This window comes from Coenobita brevimanus, chromosome 68 (genome assembly GCF_032717465.1).
Source record: "Coenobita brevimanus isolate Jiangsu-jjx chromosome 68, ASM3271746v2, whole genome shotgun sequence".
In the NCBI taxonomy this organism is placed as follows: domain Eukaryota; kingdom Metazoa; phylum Arthropoda; class Malacostraca; order Decapoda; family Coenobitidae; genus Coenobita; species Coenobita brevimanus.
In genome coordinates, this window is record NC_137021.1 from 19,145,418 (window position 1) to 19,160,416 (window position 14,999).

Genomic DNA, 14,999 nt, shown 5'->3' on the forward strand with positions numbered 1-14,999 from the left:
ATATATATATATATATATATATATATATATATATATATATATATATATATATATATAAATATATATATATTGTTACGGAACAGAGAAAACTGTCCCGCAAAGTTCCAGGTTCAAAACAAAAGAGGTAGGCAAAATTACAAGTTAAAGTTTAATGCTCAAACTAACAACTAAACATTCAGGACTCATAAGGATAATGTAATGGCAAAAAACAGGTTAAATATATGGTTAACTGTAATAGCCACTATTAACACGAAATTAGCAAGAGTAAATTTATCTAAGTCAGCCCTGATAAAATGAGAAAACCGGATGATGATCAGTTAATGCAATATATATTATTACAGATACAAAATATTATTAATAATGGCTGACACCTAAAACACATAAATCACAAAAACCTCACCAGGCCCACGAAGTAACACCTTATGGTATACAGTACAAGCAAAAAATGTAATAACACTTATACTCAAATTACAGAGCAGCTAGATGGTTGGAGACTTCCTGAGCACTCACAAAAATAATAACAACTGTACAGGGGAGGACAGAGATGTGAACAAAATGAGAAGTAGATCTAAGTGGCAATTAATGCAGAGACTGAGCTCATTACTCGTATATAGGGTCCGGCAGAGCTTGATACAACTTGTAAAAAGGACACGCAAATGAAGCTATAGGGGACAAAGAGTTGACAATCCTGCTCTGAACAACAGAAAGAACAACTTACCCTACTATAAGGGTAGAAGTGGGGAGTGAGGTAGAACACGCTCGTGATCAAACATGCAGCATACTGTACGTTAGAAGTATACAAAGGATGATGAAATCATAGGCTATGTAACAGTATATATATATATATATATATATATATATATATATATATATATATATAAAAGGACTGAAGGAAACCTCTGATCATCTACAAAAGTCAGGGATAAAGTTGGCTAAACGGAATGTGGAATCAGATACTCTTGGTCCCATAGAAATGATAACTTTTGTGGAAGATTCCTACATAGGACCTTCAAGAAGAATAAGGTACAGTTGTTCAAGAGTCCAGGAGGTAACCTTATTATGGGTCTGTTGCCTTTTCCTGAACAAATTAAATGAGAGGTCAAACTAGTAGACTCAGTCTTTGTTACCCCCACACAGTCATTGATGGTAGCTAGAATAGGTGCAGAACTAAAGTCTACTCAGATAAATGACTTTCTGGATGAGAATATTGAACCTGTACACAAACTATGGGACGTAGACAGTGCAGGAACACTCTGAGGAACCAATCCCTGAAGATAAAATAATTCTGGATCTATATAACCAGTCTGTGGAATATAAGAGTGGACAGTATTGGGTAGGATTACCGGGTCCTCCCGGTCGCCATCAAGCGACTGTGCCGGCAGCGACTGTTGCTATTTCCGGGAATGCTCGTCGGCGACGAGGTGACGGTGCGGCCTTATTCTTTTCCAACATCCGCGGCCTTACCACAAATTTAAACTCAGTTCATTTTTTTCCTTCAGTCCATATCCCCTTTGGCCCTTTTCCTCACAGAACCACAAATCTCACCCCCCACCGATATATCTCCATTTTGTTTTCCCTGTTACCATCTCCTTACAAACTTTCGAAACAGGGGCGGCACCTGTTGTTATATCAAATCTCAATATGCAGTTGATACTATTTCAAACTTCACTTCGTCCAGTTTTGATTACTCATTATATAAATTAAATTGCCAAAACATTACCAAATATCTCTGTGTAGTTTATCGTTCCCCGAATGCTTCTTCAGAACCCAGTGTATTTGATTCCATATCCACTCAGTTAAGTAACCTTGACCTTGCCCTTGGCAATGAAATTACCATTTTGGGTGATTTTAACATACACAATGTTGAATGGTTATTGCATTCTGCTCGGACTGACGACACTGGTCTAGAATGCGAGCTGTTTGCGGAATCGTTTAATCTCACCCAGTTGGTAAAGCAACCAACCAGAATACCTGATAATCCATCTCTTCGATTTATTCTTGACAAATAATCCAGATCAATACAGGATAGAGGTACTGTCACCACTTGGATCCTCTGACCACAATCTCATCAAAGCCTCATTAATTAACCCTCCAACACCTCCCCATTCCGAACCTGTCAGGGTGACCCGATGGCACTTTGACAGGGCAGACTGGGATGGATTTAGAAATTATCTTGCTGATGTTCCATGGCAGTCTTTCTTCTCTAGTGATCCCAATTCTACCCAGTCCCACATTTGCGACTTAATACTAGCTGGTATGGATTTATTCATTCCAAGTCAACAATTCACTAAAAGATCAAACTCTCCAAAATGGTTTGATGGCAATTGTGCCAGAGCAACAGCCCAAAAGTCATTAGCATATAACTCTTACTTAAAATTAAAAAACATCTGAATCACTCTCCCAGTTTAAAATTGCTAGAAATCGTGCAAAAGCTGTATTAAATCTATCTAAATCAAACTTTCTTCAAAAGCAAGCATCAAAACTACTTAACAACCCTAATGACAATAGAATATTCTGGTCAACTCTTAATTCTTTCATTAATAACTTTAACAAGTCATCTTCCATTCCCCCACTAAAATCTTCAGATGGAAATATTACAAATGACCCACGTAGGAAAGCAGATATCTTTGCTAGTACCTTTGCAAGAAACTCTACAATAGATGATATCAGCCAGAATGTCTCAGTACTGGAACTTGATTCTCCCGAAATTGCCCCCCTTAAAATACAGACAAGATTCGTAAAATCCATCCTAGACAATTTACCTACCAACAAAGCTCCAGGCCCAGATGGAATTCCGCCAATTGTTTTGAAAAAGTGTTCCCCTGAACTTGCCTCTGTCCTAGCTAAATTATTCAGACTATCCATACGTACTTCTTTATTCCCAAATTCATGGAAAGAAGCCAATATCTACCCAGTTCCGAAGAAAGGAAGTTCGTCTGACCCCTCCAATTACAGACCAATAGCTGTCACATCTTCTCTTGGTAAGGTATTTGAAACTTTAATTAATAAGCATATTGTTAAACATCTTGAATCCAACAACTTAATTAGTGATAGACAGTACGGTTTTCACTGCGAAAGATCCACCATTTACATACTCAATCTCTTAACTCATACCATCCATCAATCAATTGATCTTTTTGAAGAAACTCACGCAGTAGCTCTTGATATCTCTAAAGGTTTCGACAGAGTATGGCACCGTTCCCTGCTGTCCAAACTCCTTGCTATGGACTAACGTCTTTTGTTCCTTTGATTTCTTCTTATCTTAGTGATAGGAAAATAAGAGTAAAAGTAGATGATGTATATTCGAATTTCCACTCAATTAACGCCAGCGTGCCGCAGTGATCAGTTCTGGCGCCAACCCTATTTCTGGTTCATATTAATGATCTCTTATCTGTCACTCACAATCCCATTCACTCATATGCAGATGACTCAACACTACATAGTTCATTCACACTCAGACATCCATTTACAAAGTCTAATATCTCTACCTCTCAACTCAGTACAGCCATCTGCATAAATCAAGATCTATCTACAATCAGTGAATGGGGACAAAACAACCTTGTCTCTTTTAATGCTAGTAAAACTAAATATATAGTTTACAAATAAACAGATATTACAAGATTCGTACATTACCTTCAGTGCTACTAATATTCCCATCTCCAAAAGTATTGAAATTCTTGGTATCTCACTTAACAGTGCCCTCAACTGGACCTCTCATGTCAGATCACTTGTTAAAACCGCCTCAAAGAAACTTGGATTATTGTACAGAGTCCGTAACTTCTTCGCCGATGAGCAATTAGCTATAATTTATAAGTCATATGCGCTCTCAGCTTGAATATTGCTCACCCTTGTGGAATGGTTGTGGAGAGGTTGCATTAAGACAACTAGACAAAATTCAGAATAAAGCTGTTAGAATCATTAACAACCCTGCCATTACATATAAACTACCTCCCCTGCAAGTAAGAAGGAATGTTGCCTCCCTTGCATTATTTTACAGATATTTTTTTGGCAAATGCTCAGACGAAGTTGCGTCCATGGTGCCACCTCTCCATGCCTTCCCTCGTGCTACACGGGCATCTGGTAGCACTCATGACTGGAATGTCACTCAACCATATTGCAGAACTTCTGCCTATCAGAATTCTTTCATTCCCCGAACTGCATCTCTCTGGAACTCGCTTCCCCAGAGTTGTTTTCCTCCAAATTTCAACCTACAACTGTTCAAGTCTAACTGTTACAGATATTTTATGAACAGAGGACACCAGTAATCTGGTGTATGGATTATTTTTTTTTCCCCATTTGTTTTTCCTTCCTCCGTTCTGTTATTAAAAAAAAAAAAAAAATGGAAACTAAACCATTCAGAGTTACCAACAAATTACCAAGCAGCGAAGGCTCAGTTATATTCCCTTCTAAGAAAGTTGAGAGATAAACTAGAACATCTAACCATATATGATAATAATATAAAGGATCAACTGAAGAATAAATTTATAGAAGAGGAAGAATTTTCTGTTAATCATAAGGAGGAACATTATTTGCCACATCATGCTGTAAGCAAGGATTCAGTAACTAGTCCCATTAGGATAGTTTTCAATTGTAGTAGTAATGCGTTCAAGGGATCAGCTAGCTTGAATGATTGCCTATACTCTGGACCTACACTAACAGAGAAGCTAGGAAATGTGTTACTAAGATTTAGAGAGAAACATTATGCTTATACAGCAGACATTAGTCAGGCTTTTCTCAGAATAGGACTGAGAGAGGAGGATAGGAAATGTACAAAATTCCTCTGGCCTCAAGATCCTCAAAATGAGGATAGTCCAATGAAAATTTACTGTTTCCGATCGGTGCTCTTTGGCTCTTGTGCTAGTCCTTTCCTACTTTGCAACACTTTGAAGCACTGATTCTCAAACTATGAGTCGCGACCCAAAGGTGGGTCGCGAGATGAATTTTGATGGGTCACAAGGACATAGACTCGGCCTAATGCTTTCAATGTATTTTATTTGCTTAATTGAAATTATAATTATCCTTATTACACTATTAGCATATTCATAATAACCATGATAGGCTATATACCGGTTACTCTTTCTCTCTCTCTCTCTCTGTGTGTATATATATATATATATATATATATATATATATATATATATATACTGTATATATATATATATATATATATATATATATATATATATATATATATATATATATATATATATAATTATATATATAATTATATATATGATATTTTTTACCCTGTGGGTTGCAAAGTCTTGAAATATTCCAAATAGGGTCACCCACTAAAGACTTTGAGAACTGCTGATTTAAAGCATCATTTTGGAAATGCCAAATCCCCAGAAATAGGGCAGGCCTTTTACATGGATAATTTGGAAGGTGTTGCTTATACTGACGCGGAAGCATTGAAGGCTTATGAAGTAGCCAATTCCGAATGTGGGTAGGCAAATCTGCCGTTTCAGAGCTGGAATACAAATTCAACACTTTTGAGAAATAAAATACAAGACTATCCAAATAATGACATTCCCAAATTTCGAAATGTGTTGGGTCTTAACTGGGATACAATCACTGATGAAATAAGTTTGAAACCAATTAAGTTCTCTGATGTCACTCTCACCAAGAGGTCCTTGTTAAGTCAGGTCTCCACGTTATTTGACCCATTAGGATTGGTCAGTCCTATAGTTATTAGGGACAAATGTTTAGTGCAGGAGGCTTGGCGAGAAAAGTTGGACTGGGACTCTGAATTAGGTGAGACATATATGGAACAATGGGAACAGATTAGAAAGGAGTTTGAAACCACATCAAGCATAATTATGTATTCCCAGGAAAATAAACAGTAATGAGAAGTCGCATTTACACATATTTTGTGATGCTTCTCAAAGGGCATAAGGAGCAGTAGCTTATTGCACTGCAGGAGAGGATAGTAAGATTATTATGTCCAAAGCCAGAGTTGCGCCAATTAAAGGAAGAACCACATCTTAAATGGCATTGACTTCCATAGAAGTAGGAGCTAAATTGGCCAGGTATTTGACCACTACTCTTGATACTCAGTTTCAGGATATCTATGTATGGAATGACAGTGAGAATTGTATTTACTAGATACGGAAGGAAGACAGTAAAATTCCTTTTGTCCGCAACAGAGTGAAGACTATTAAAGAGCTGTCTTCCAAAATTAAATTTATGCATGTATCCTCTAAAAAAAAAAAAAAAGCTGATACGCTCTCGAGAGGTTCGACTGTAAAGAGACTGTTCAAAGATAACTTGTGGTTTATAGGTCCTAAATGGTTACTCACTAAAGATTGGTCTGAGCAAAAACAGTATAGTATTGCTGAGGACGGTGTAATAAACTTGGATCCTGTAGTACCTGAGCCAGAAGTAACTGACATTGGCAGATTCTCATCAATAAGATAACTTATTAACACTACTAAATTAGTTGTTAAATTTTAAAATAAGAAAGTGGGGTTTCAAAAGTAAGATACCATGGATTATTGGCTGAAAACGATACAATGGAATTATTACGGAGAGATATATGACCTTTTTGGCAAGGCACTGGGAACAGGAATAAGTTGGTAAGAGATTTAGGCTTGTTCTTGGACGGAAAGGGTCTAATTAGATGCTGGGGCTGGGTAATAAAGGGTAATAAAAGCTAGACATCCCATATTATTACCTTAGAGCCATTATTTTGTACAGTTAATTGTAAAGGAAGCCCATGATCTGACTCTTCACGGAGGTGTGCCGCAGACTTTGCCCCAAATCCGGGAAAGGTATTGGATCCCTAAACGAAGACAGGTCATAAAGAAATATCTCAGAGGTTGTATTACATGTAGGAGGTATGAACAACGACCATATGACTATCCAGGACCACCTGCCTTACCAAGGGATAGGGTAATTGTAAGTCGGCCCTTCAAAGTAACTGGAGTTGATTACTCAGGGGATATACCTGTTACGGATGAGGGAACTCCCCATAAGGTGTATATATGTTTGTTTACGTGCACCTACACAAGACAGTTCACCTAGAATTAGCAGAAGATCTGAGTTCAGAGACATTTCTGAACGTATTTAGATTTGCTACTAGAAGCTCTTGTCCTACAAATTAATAAGCGAAATAGAACCAATTTCGTTGGGGCAGCATCTCTACTTTTAAATATGATGAATGACCCAAAGGTCGACACTGGGAATCCGAAATTGCACCTGGCAGTTCATAGCTCCAAGAGCGCCATGGCAAAATGGATTTACCGAACGAATGATTGGTATTGTGAAGAACTGCCTAGGGAAAACCTTACACAGAACTAAGATCACAAGAGAAAAGAACAGTCATAACTGAAATTGAAGCGAGGATTAATGATAGATCCCTAACCTATCTACATGACACTAGTGTTTCGGTTGAGGCACTGACACCGGCTCATATGTTATATGGCAGAAGGCTCCATCCGGTGCTTTGTGTGGATATCCAGGAGGAAGTAGATGATCCTACCATAGAAAATAATGAATTAGGACAACATCTGCGGGAGGTATATCAACATCTGAAAAGGGTATTGGATACTTGGAACAGATACTGGAGTGAAGAATATCTTTTGAGCCTACGAGGAAGATTTTATGGGGCTCAAGCTGCCAGCAACAAGTCTGTTATAAACATGGGAGATGTGGTCTTAGTAAAAACAGAACAACCAAGATCTCAGTGGCCATTAGCTAAAGTGATCTCCATGCTTCCATATTCAGAGGAGGTGCTGAGACTTGTAAAAATAAAGTATAGGGGACATATCAACATAAAAACTATTGATAAACTGGTACCCCTTGAGTTAATGGCTGCCCCAGAGACAGCGAATGGTGGACACTAAATGGGTCAAGATGCGGGACCTAGTAGGGCCGCAGTACAGGGTTCTCGAGACCTATGGAGAGAACTGGCTAAGGGTCACACTACATGATACAGTGTATCATATTTCGCCTGGCCCCAAAACTGTGGGAAATAATTTCCCACAGAGCACTTGCACTCCTTACTTTTTAAAATAGTCGTCCCTGGTTAGAAGCAGAGGAAAACCTGGAGATCGTTAATAACTGTTCAAGCGGTTTTTATAACCCAGAGATTACGTTCTATTTAATAACTCTTATTATTAATAAATTTAATGCTACTACGTTTTACCCTTGTGGACATCTATACTGTAAATACATGTAATTGCTTTGGAAAGTTCCATTGACCTAAACTGCATCTGCACTATTGATGACGTGTCCTGAGGATGAAAAGCCTCACAGAAAAAGCAAATGTGGGTTTAACATATTTACATAGATAAAGGAATATTTGGCTTGGATTTAGTTATTTAAAACTAAGATTAATTAGTTAGATTCGCCCTGTATAAATCATGATGTAATCTAAAGGTATTTAGCATTGTAATTAATAAATAGTTGGCACCTCTTCAAATCCTATGAGGGGAGAAGAAGCTCGCCATGTTGTGAGTTTGTGACTCTACTCCTAGAACTCGTTGAGTTAGCACGCTGTAAAGACGCACCTCAAGGGCGCTTGGCAGCCCAGGCATCTGACCTAAACGTTAAGCTCGTCGTCATCTGTTGTCCGACTCCTCCTAGCTAAGTAACCTTTAAGAATTGGCCAATTCAGTGGGGAATTAGCTATGAGATAGGAGAATAATAACTAGGTGAGCTGGAGTATCAGTTACAGCTAATCCTCCTAAGAGACTTTTGTGAATTTACTTAAGGTTGTCTTAGATTACCACACGTGAGACAAAGAAGTGTATAAATAATTTTCTGACACAGTTTGGTGCCCCGAGTGAGGATATCGACTTGAATAAATAAATTTCTGACAGTGTAAGAGCCACGGAATTTTACTGTGTCTGACTCAACACGATTTGAGCCAGCGCAGGAAAATTTGCCTTCAGTTTTAATACACTGGTATATATATGTGATTCTGTTAATGTTTTTAGCATGACGACGCTCTCTTGTACTCTTACTAGACGATATTATTCAGCATTGATTGGAAAGCTCAGTCGTACTGATGGTCATAAAATGATCCCTGTTCATTCCATCCACTATGATGTCACATTTTTAAAAGTGATTCTTGTTAGCGCCGAGCCATATTACTCAACTCAGGGGAACGAAACTACTCTTTCAAAAGTCTATGAACTCAGAAGACAAAAACAGGAGTTAAAACATAAGAGATAACACAAGAGATGCATCACAGGAGACAAGACAGTAAGCAGGAGACAGCATACATAACTTAAATGCATTCAGAAAGCGCATACTTCCGCCACCGCCATTTAAGTTTATTTACTGCCATAATTCCTCTTTTCTTCCAGACAAATATCACTACTGTCTCGCCTAGTTAGTTAGCTTTATGGTCATAGTCTGCCCTGGTACACCAATCAGATAGCGCATACTTCCACCAACGCTAAGAAGGCTTATGATTTATTCCTACACCCGGATCCGGATTCGAATCCACCTCAAAATTTAATTAACTTCTTTTTCACGCACTGCCTGCAAATCCACTCAATATAACTGAAATCCGATACCAGCTTTTTGAAATCTTGTCCTCAAACAGATTCCGTTCAACGTTTTTGGCCGAGGTAAAAAAATAATAAAAAAAAAAAAGAATAAAGTAGGAAAATGATGTTAGAGGGGAAAGAAAGATCACAGGAAAACAGGACGAGTACTCAGACTGGTACGAGAAAGAGGCTGGAGACAAAACAGATGAGAACGAACACATAACACAGGTGATAATGTAAAAAAGAAAGAAGACTGGTAGTACTCACAAGCTGGTGAGGCGTGGCATGCGATGGAACACCTTGTCTCCCAAAGTCTCCAGGTGGTTCTGGCTTAGGTTCCTGGGGGTGGGGGGAGGGGCAACTTTAAACATCTCCTCCGTGTGTGTGTGTGTGTGTGTGTGTATATATATATATATATATATATATATATATATATATATATATGAAACGAAATTATATTTCCACCTACGACATACTGTTGTGATACCTGAAAACTGACAAAATCTGTGGAAATTCAACTAATCCGTTCTCCAAAGGGCAATGGAAAGGACAATGTTGGAAATATCTTTAAGAGACAAGAATTGATCAACTTAGGTGAGAGAACAGACTAAAGGAAAAGACATTATAGAAGTTATAAAAGAGCAGAAATGGGGGTAGGCAGGTCATGTAGAAAGGTTAAGGGATAACCAATTGAACAAGTAGCTGACTGACTGGATTCCAAGAGATAGTAGGCGTAGCATAAAAAGGTTAGACAGGAGATGCAGAGATGAGAAAGAGAAGTTTGCAGGAAAAACATGGCAGAGACTGGCTCAGTCAAGGGCAAAGTTGGGAAAGGCCTTTGTTCAGGAGGGGACTTGCAGTGGCTGATGATGGTCTATCAGTCTATCTATATATTGTCAGACGCCTTAATCCCGTAAGGGGTGGCCACAAACAAATCGCCTCCAAGTCGCCCTATCCCCCACCATTTCATTGCCCTGCTCCCTGCTCACAACCCTCTCTCTCTCATATACCTCACCACACCATCCCTCCATCTCATCCTTGGCCTCCCCCTCTCTCCCCCCCTCCACCTCACTCACATACACTCTCCTTGTCAGTCTCTTACTCTCCATCCTCTTCACATGGCCAAACCACCTCAGTGCGTTTCATCTAACGCTTCTGATCACATCCACATCCAAACCACAACGCTCCTTCTCTTCCTTACTTGTCAGTCTGCCTCTCCATGTCTCCACATGCTCCTCTCAAATAACTTATTTCCACCGCTCTCACTCTTGACTTCTGTCCCTCCAGCGAGGTCCAAGCTTCACTTCCATACGTTAGAGTTCGTATCACAATACTGTCATGTAGAAACTTTTCGCTTCCATGTTCACTTCCCTGTTTCTTATCACTACTTGCAAGGAACCAGCAACCTTTCTTCCCTGTTGTACCCTTTCAAGCACTTCACCTTCTAAACTTCCATCCTTAATCAGCACATTACCCAAGTATTTTGACCCACATTTTCCATTTCCTCACCATCCAACCTCATTATACATTCACTGACTTCACTTCTCTCGAAGACCACAACATTACTCTTCCCTGCATTCACCTTTAGATTCCGTTTCTTACACACTCTCCCAAACTCATCCACCAAGCCTTGCAGCTCCCCTTCGTCTTCACATAACAACACAGCATCACCTGCAAACAACAGTACAAGAAGTTTCAAAACACTGTCCTTTCTCAGTAGGGCCGCTCCAACATTCACTGCTCTACTTTGTATCTCTTTAATATCCCCATCCATAAACAGAATGAACAACCATGGAGACATGACTCATCCGTGTTTCAATCCAACCTTCAAATACAAAAATTTACTCGGTTCACTATCCACACACACTGCAGCCTTAGCACCCTCATACATACTCTTGACGGCCTTCACCAACTTCTAATCTACTCCATATATTCTTAATACTTTCCACAATTCTTGTCTCTCCTCCTTGTCATATGCTTTCTCCAAAGGCATGAAGGCCGCATACAACTTCTTTCCTTTCTCTAGAAACTTTTCCACTAAAGATGTATGAATATCTGATCTACACAAACTCTTGCCTTCCTAAAACCTCCGTGTTCTTCATCAACTAATTCCTCTGTATTTCCCTAACTCTGTCAATAAGTATCCTACTATATACTTTTCCTATTACAAAGACAAATGCCCATATGATTACCACATTCTTCTCTTACCCTCTTTCCCTTGTACGGGAGAATAATTATACCTGACTTCCAATCCTCCAGGATTCTTCCTTCCTCCCAGGCCAATCCGCACATCTTCCACAACCATTCTACTACTATCTCTCCCCCATGCTTCAGCATTTCACCACACACTCCATCAATTCCTGGGGCTTTCCCCATTTTAACTTTCTTCATTGCATCCCCAACTTCCACCCTACTGATTTCTTCGTCTCTTCTCACATCCTTCCTTTTCCCAGCCATTCTGCAGCCACTTATACTTGCATCACTTTCATTCTCTATGTTCAACACTTCCTTAAAATGTTCTCTCCATTTGTTCACTTTTTCTCCCATCTCCACTAGTATCTACCATTTTTATCTTTCACTCCCCAGCTAACTTCTTTGGCACCCTGTCTAACTCTTTTTACCTCTTTCCAGATCATTTTCTTACATTCCCTCCACTTTACACTCAAGTTCCTTCCAAATCCTCATCCACTCTCTCTCTCTCTCTCTCTCTCTCTCTCTCTCTCTCTCTATACCTGTATATATATATATATATATATATATATATATATATATATATATATATATATATATATACCTGTATATATATATAATAGGTGTACTGTGGCACCTATGCAGCTTGGCGGTGGAGCTAATTTGTTTTTAATGTATTGCTTGTTTCTCAGTTTACATTTTTTTTTTTTATCTGACATTATGTTTATGAGACTGTAATGCTGTTCTTATGAAACTGTGATGATGAATTATGTGGCTGTGATGCTATGTTCGTGTGATTATTATGCTTGATATATAAAATTGTGATGCCGAGTTTATAAGCTTCGTGTTTGTGTTAATGTGTATGATGCTGTGTTTATGAAACTCTGAACCTGTATTCATTATATTACGATAGCCACCACTAAACACAGACGCCGGTCTCTTGAAGCATCGCGGGGATAGGAAGCAAGAGTCCACCTTACCAGCAAAGTTACTGTGGTAAAATCGAAAGTATTGGGAGTGGTAGACCGTCTGACCCATCGTCAGATCCAGGGCTGGACTATGAACACCAACAGTAGGCAAATGGAAGCCTTACTTTGTCCTATGAAATTTGTGCTGATATTTGGCCCGTTGGTGATGTAAGCCTCAAGAAGCTCTTTTAGTCATATTACAGCCTGAAATATCTGCACCATTACGCATGCGGAACTAGTCATAAGCTGGAATGCAACTGTCTTGCCTGGCTGCCTAAATTAAGAACAAATGCCTTTGGTCCATACAAGGGAAGTTTATCACATGAGAATCACGAACAGCCTTCTCAAGGGCTATAATGGTTTCCTAGCACTGTTTTCTGACAAGTCTGTCTCTATTTATGGCATAGCGATGATTCTTTTATGTTGTTTATGTTAGCTATGTTCGAGCACAAAAGATATAAATATCACATTGTAGAATATTATGGCATAATAAGCAAAATATATTGCTCACGACGAGGTGCTAGAGAGCCTCCTAATCCTACAGTATAATAACATGGCCATCAGTAGCCTATATTATATTCTGGATGAGAGCTCAACTAAAGAAGAGCTTATAAGAGAAAATATCTATCTATCTAAAGCCAGACGCCATAATCCCGTAAAGGGTGGTCGTTTGGCTTTGAGTTAGTTCTTTTACGGGAAGGGGCACTAACCCTCCGCCAACACACTTGTTGACATGTTGGGAACCGGTGTGGGTTGATTATATCGTTACCACCCACCGTTGTAAATTGTTTCCTGGCTTACCAGAAACCATTTGGCTTGTCACTCAATGTAAAGCCACCTGAAAGGGAAGGAAGTGTAATAAAAAAAGATAGGGAAGACGGGAGAAATATGAAGAGAAGCGGGCAGACACAAAAATGTTGATAAAGGTGAAGGAAGAAGTAGGCAGCACGACATCCAGTGAGTGGATGATGGTTGCAACCACCTACCACATTATACTTTGAATAATAATGCAAATGAAAAATAAATCTCCATTTGCCAGTAAATTTCACTTTTCAAAAGCAAGTTGCATTAAATCCATTTAGTGATTGATATTAATCAGAATCATACTGACGCACAATAAACATTTAGGTTAGAGTGTACAGTATCTAAGAAAAAAATATTGACCAATCTTTACTTGAAACATTTACTGATATCAACGAGAAAGCCAGTGAACACACGTGTCCATGAATATATGTAGCATCGCATGATACCTGCGCAACAATTTGAAAGATAGCGTGTAAAATCACGCAAGTACATTTCTGTTACGAGAACTAAATGGGACGGGAGAGAACATGCAGCATAACCGGAATGACTGGCACAAAAGGAGTGAACACATAGGTAGAGAACCAGATTTTTTTTATCATTTCTTTTTTCGATGACGAATTTCAGTACCTTTCACAGGACAAAGAGGCTGCAAGTCACAAAAGTTGGGCAGCAGAGATTAGTCAGTTTTGACGTCCGTGTTAGATGTTTGGATGGAGAGCTAGGCGAAAGGAAGAAGGGAAACTGTAATGGAGATGTGAATGCAACGCGATCTACTAAAGAAACAATGAGCGATTACTGTCACATACCGTGTGAAAGCTGCTTAATGGGTTTATGAATTGAAGTGGCTGGATTATCTCGAGCCCGATGAACAGATCAGAATTAAGCAAATGTGCAGGAAGATGGACTTCAATGGATTGAGGGGCCGTAGCCGAGTCAAAATATTCGAGTGCGTGGAACTGAATTCTTCGCTCTGAAGAAATGTAGGAATTTACGCCAATCAGCAATTGGAGTGACATATATTGTATAGAGATATCCAGAGAGATAAAATTTATAAGAGAACTCACAAGAGACGAAGAGCTTTAAGTCCAGCGAAGGCCGACTGATGCAGGGTGGTGAGCTTGTTGTGGGAGAGCTGTCTGCAAAAACAGAGAGGCAGGAGGGCTTATGAGTACAGCACATGTATGAATGTCTTAATTTTTTCAGTACGATGACGTCTTCTAAATTTTGTTGAGCTTACCACCAGACACTTTTATTTAACTACCTATAAGAAGGGCTTTAAATGGGAGAATCATAAATGAAGTTCATACTGTTGACTGTCTACAGTAATATATTCAGTTCGAAATGTCCTATGAGTAAATAAGGTCATCTGGAAGTATACGATAAAAAAAGAGAAAACTTCCTTGTACAGAAGGTGTTGAGTATCTACCGCAGATCAAGTATCCTAGAAAATAAGCGACTATACAGTTAATTTGGAAAATGGTATACAACGAGGTGTGGAAAAAATATAACTTAAATAGCCTATGTCAGAATCACATGAAGT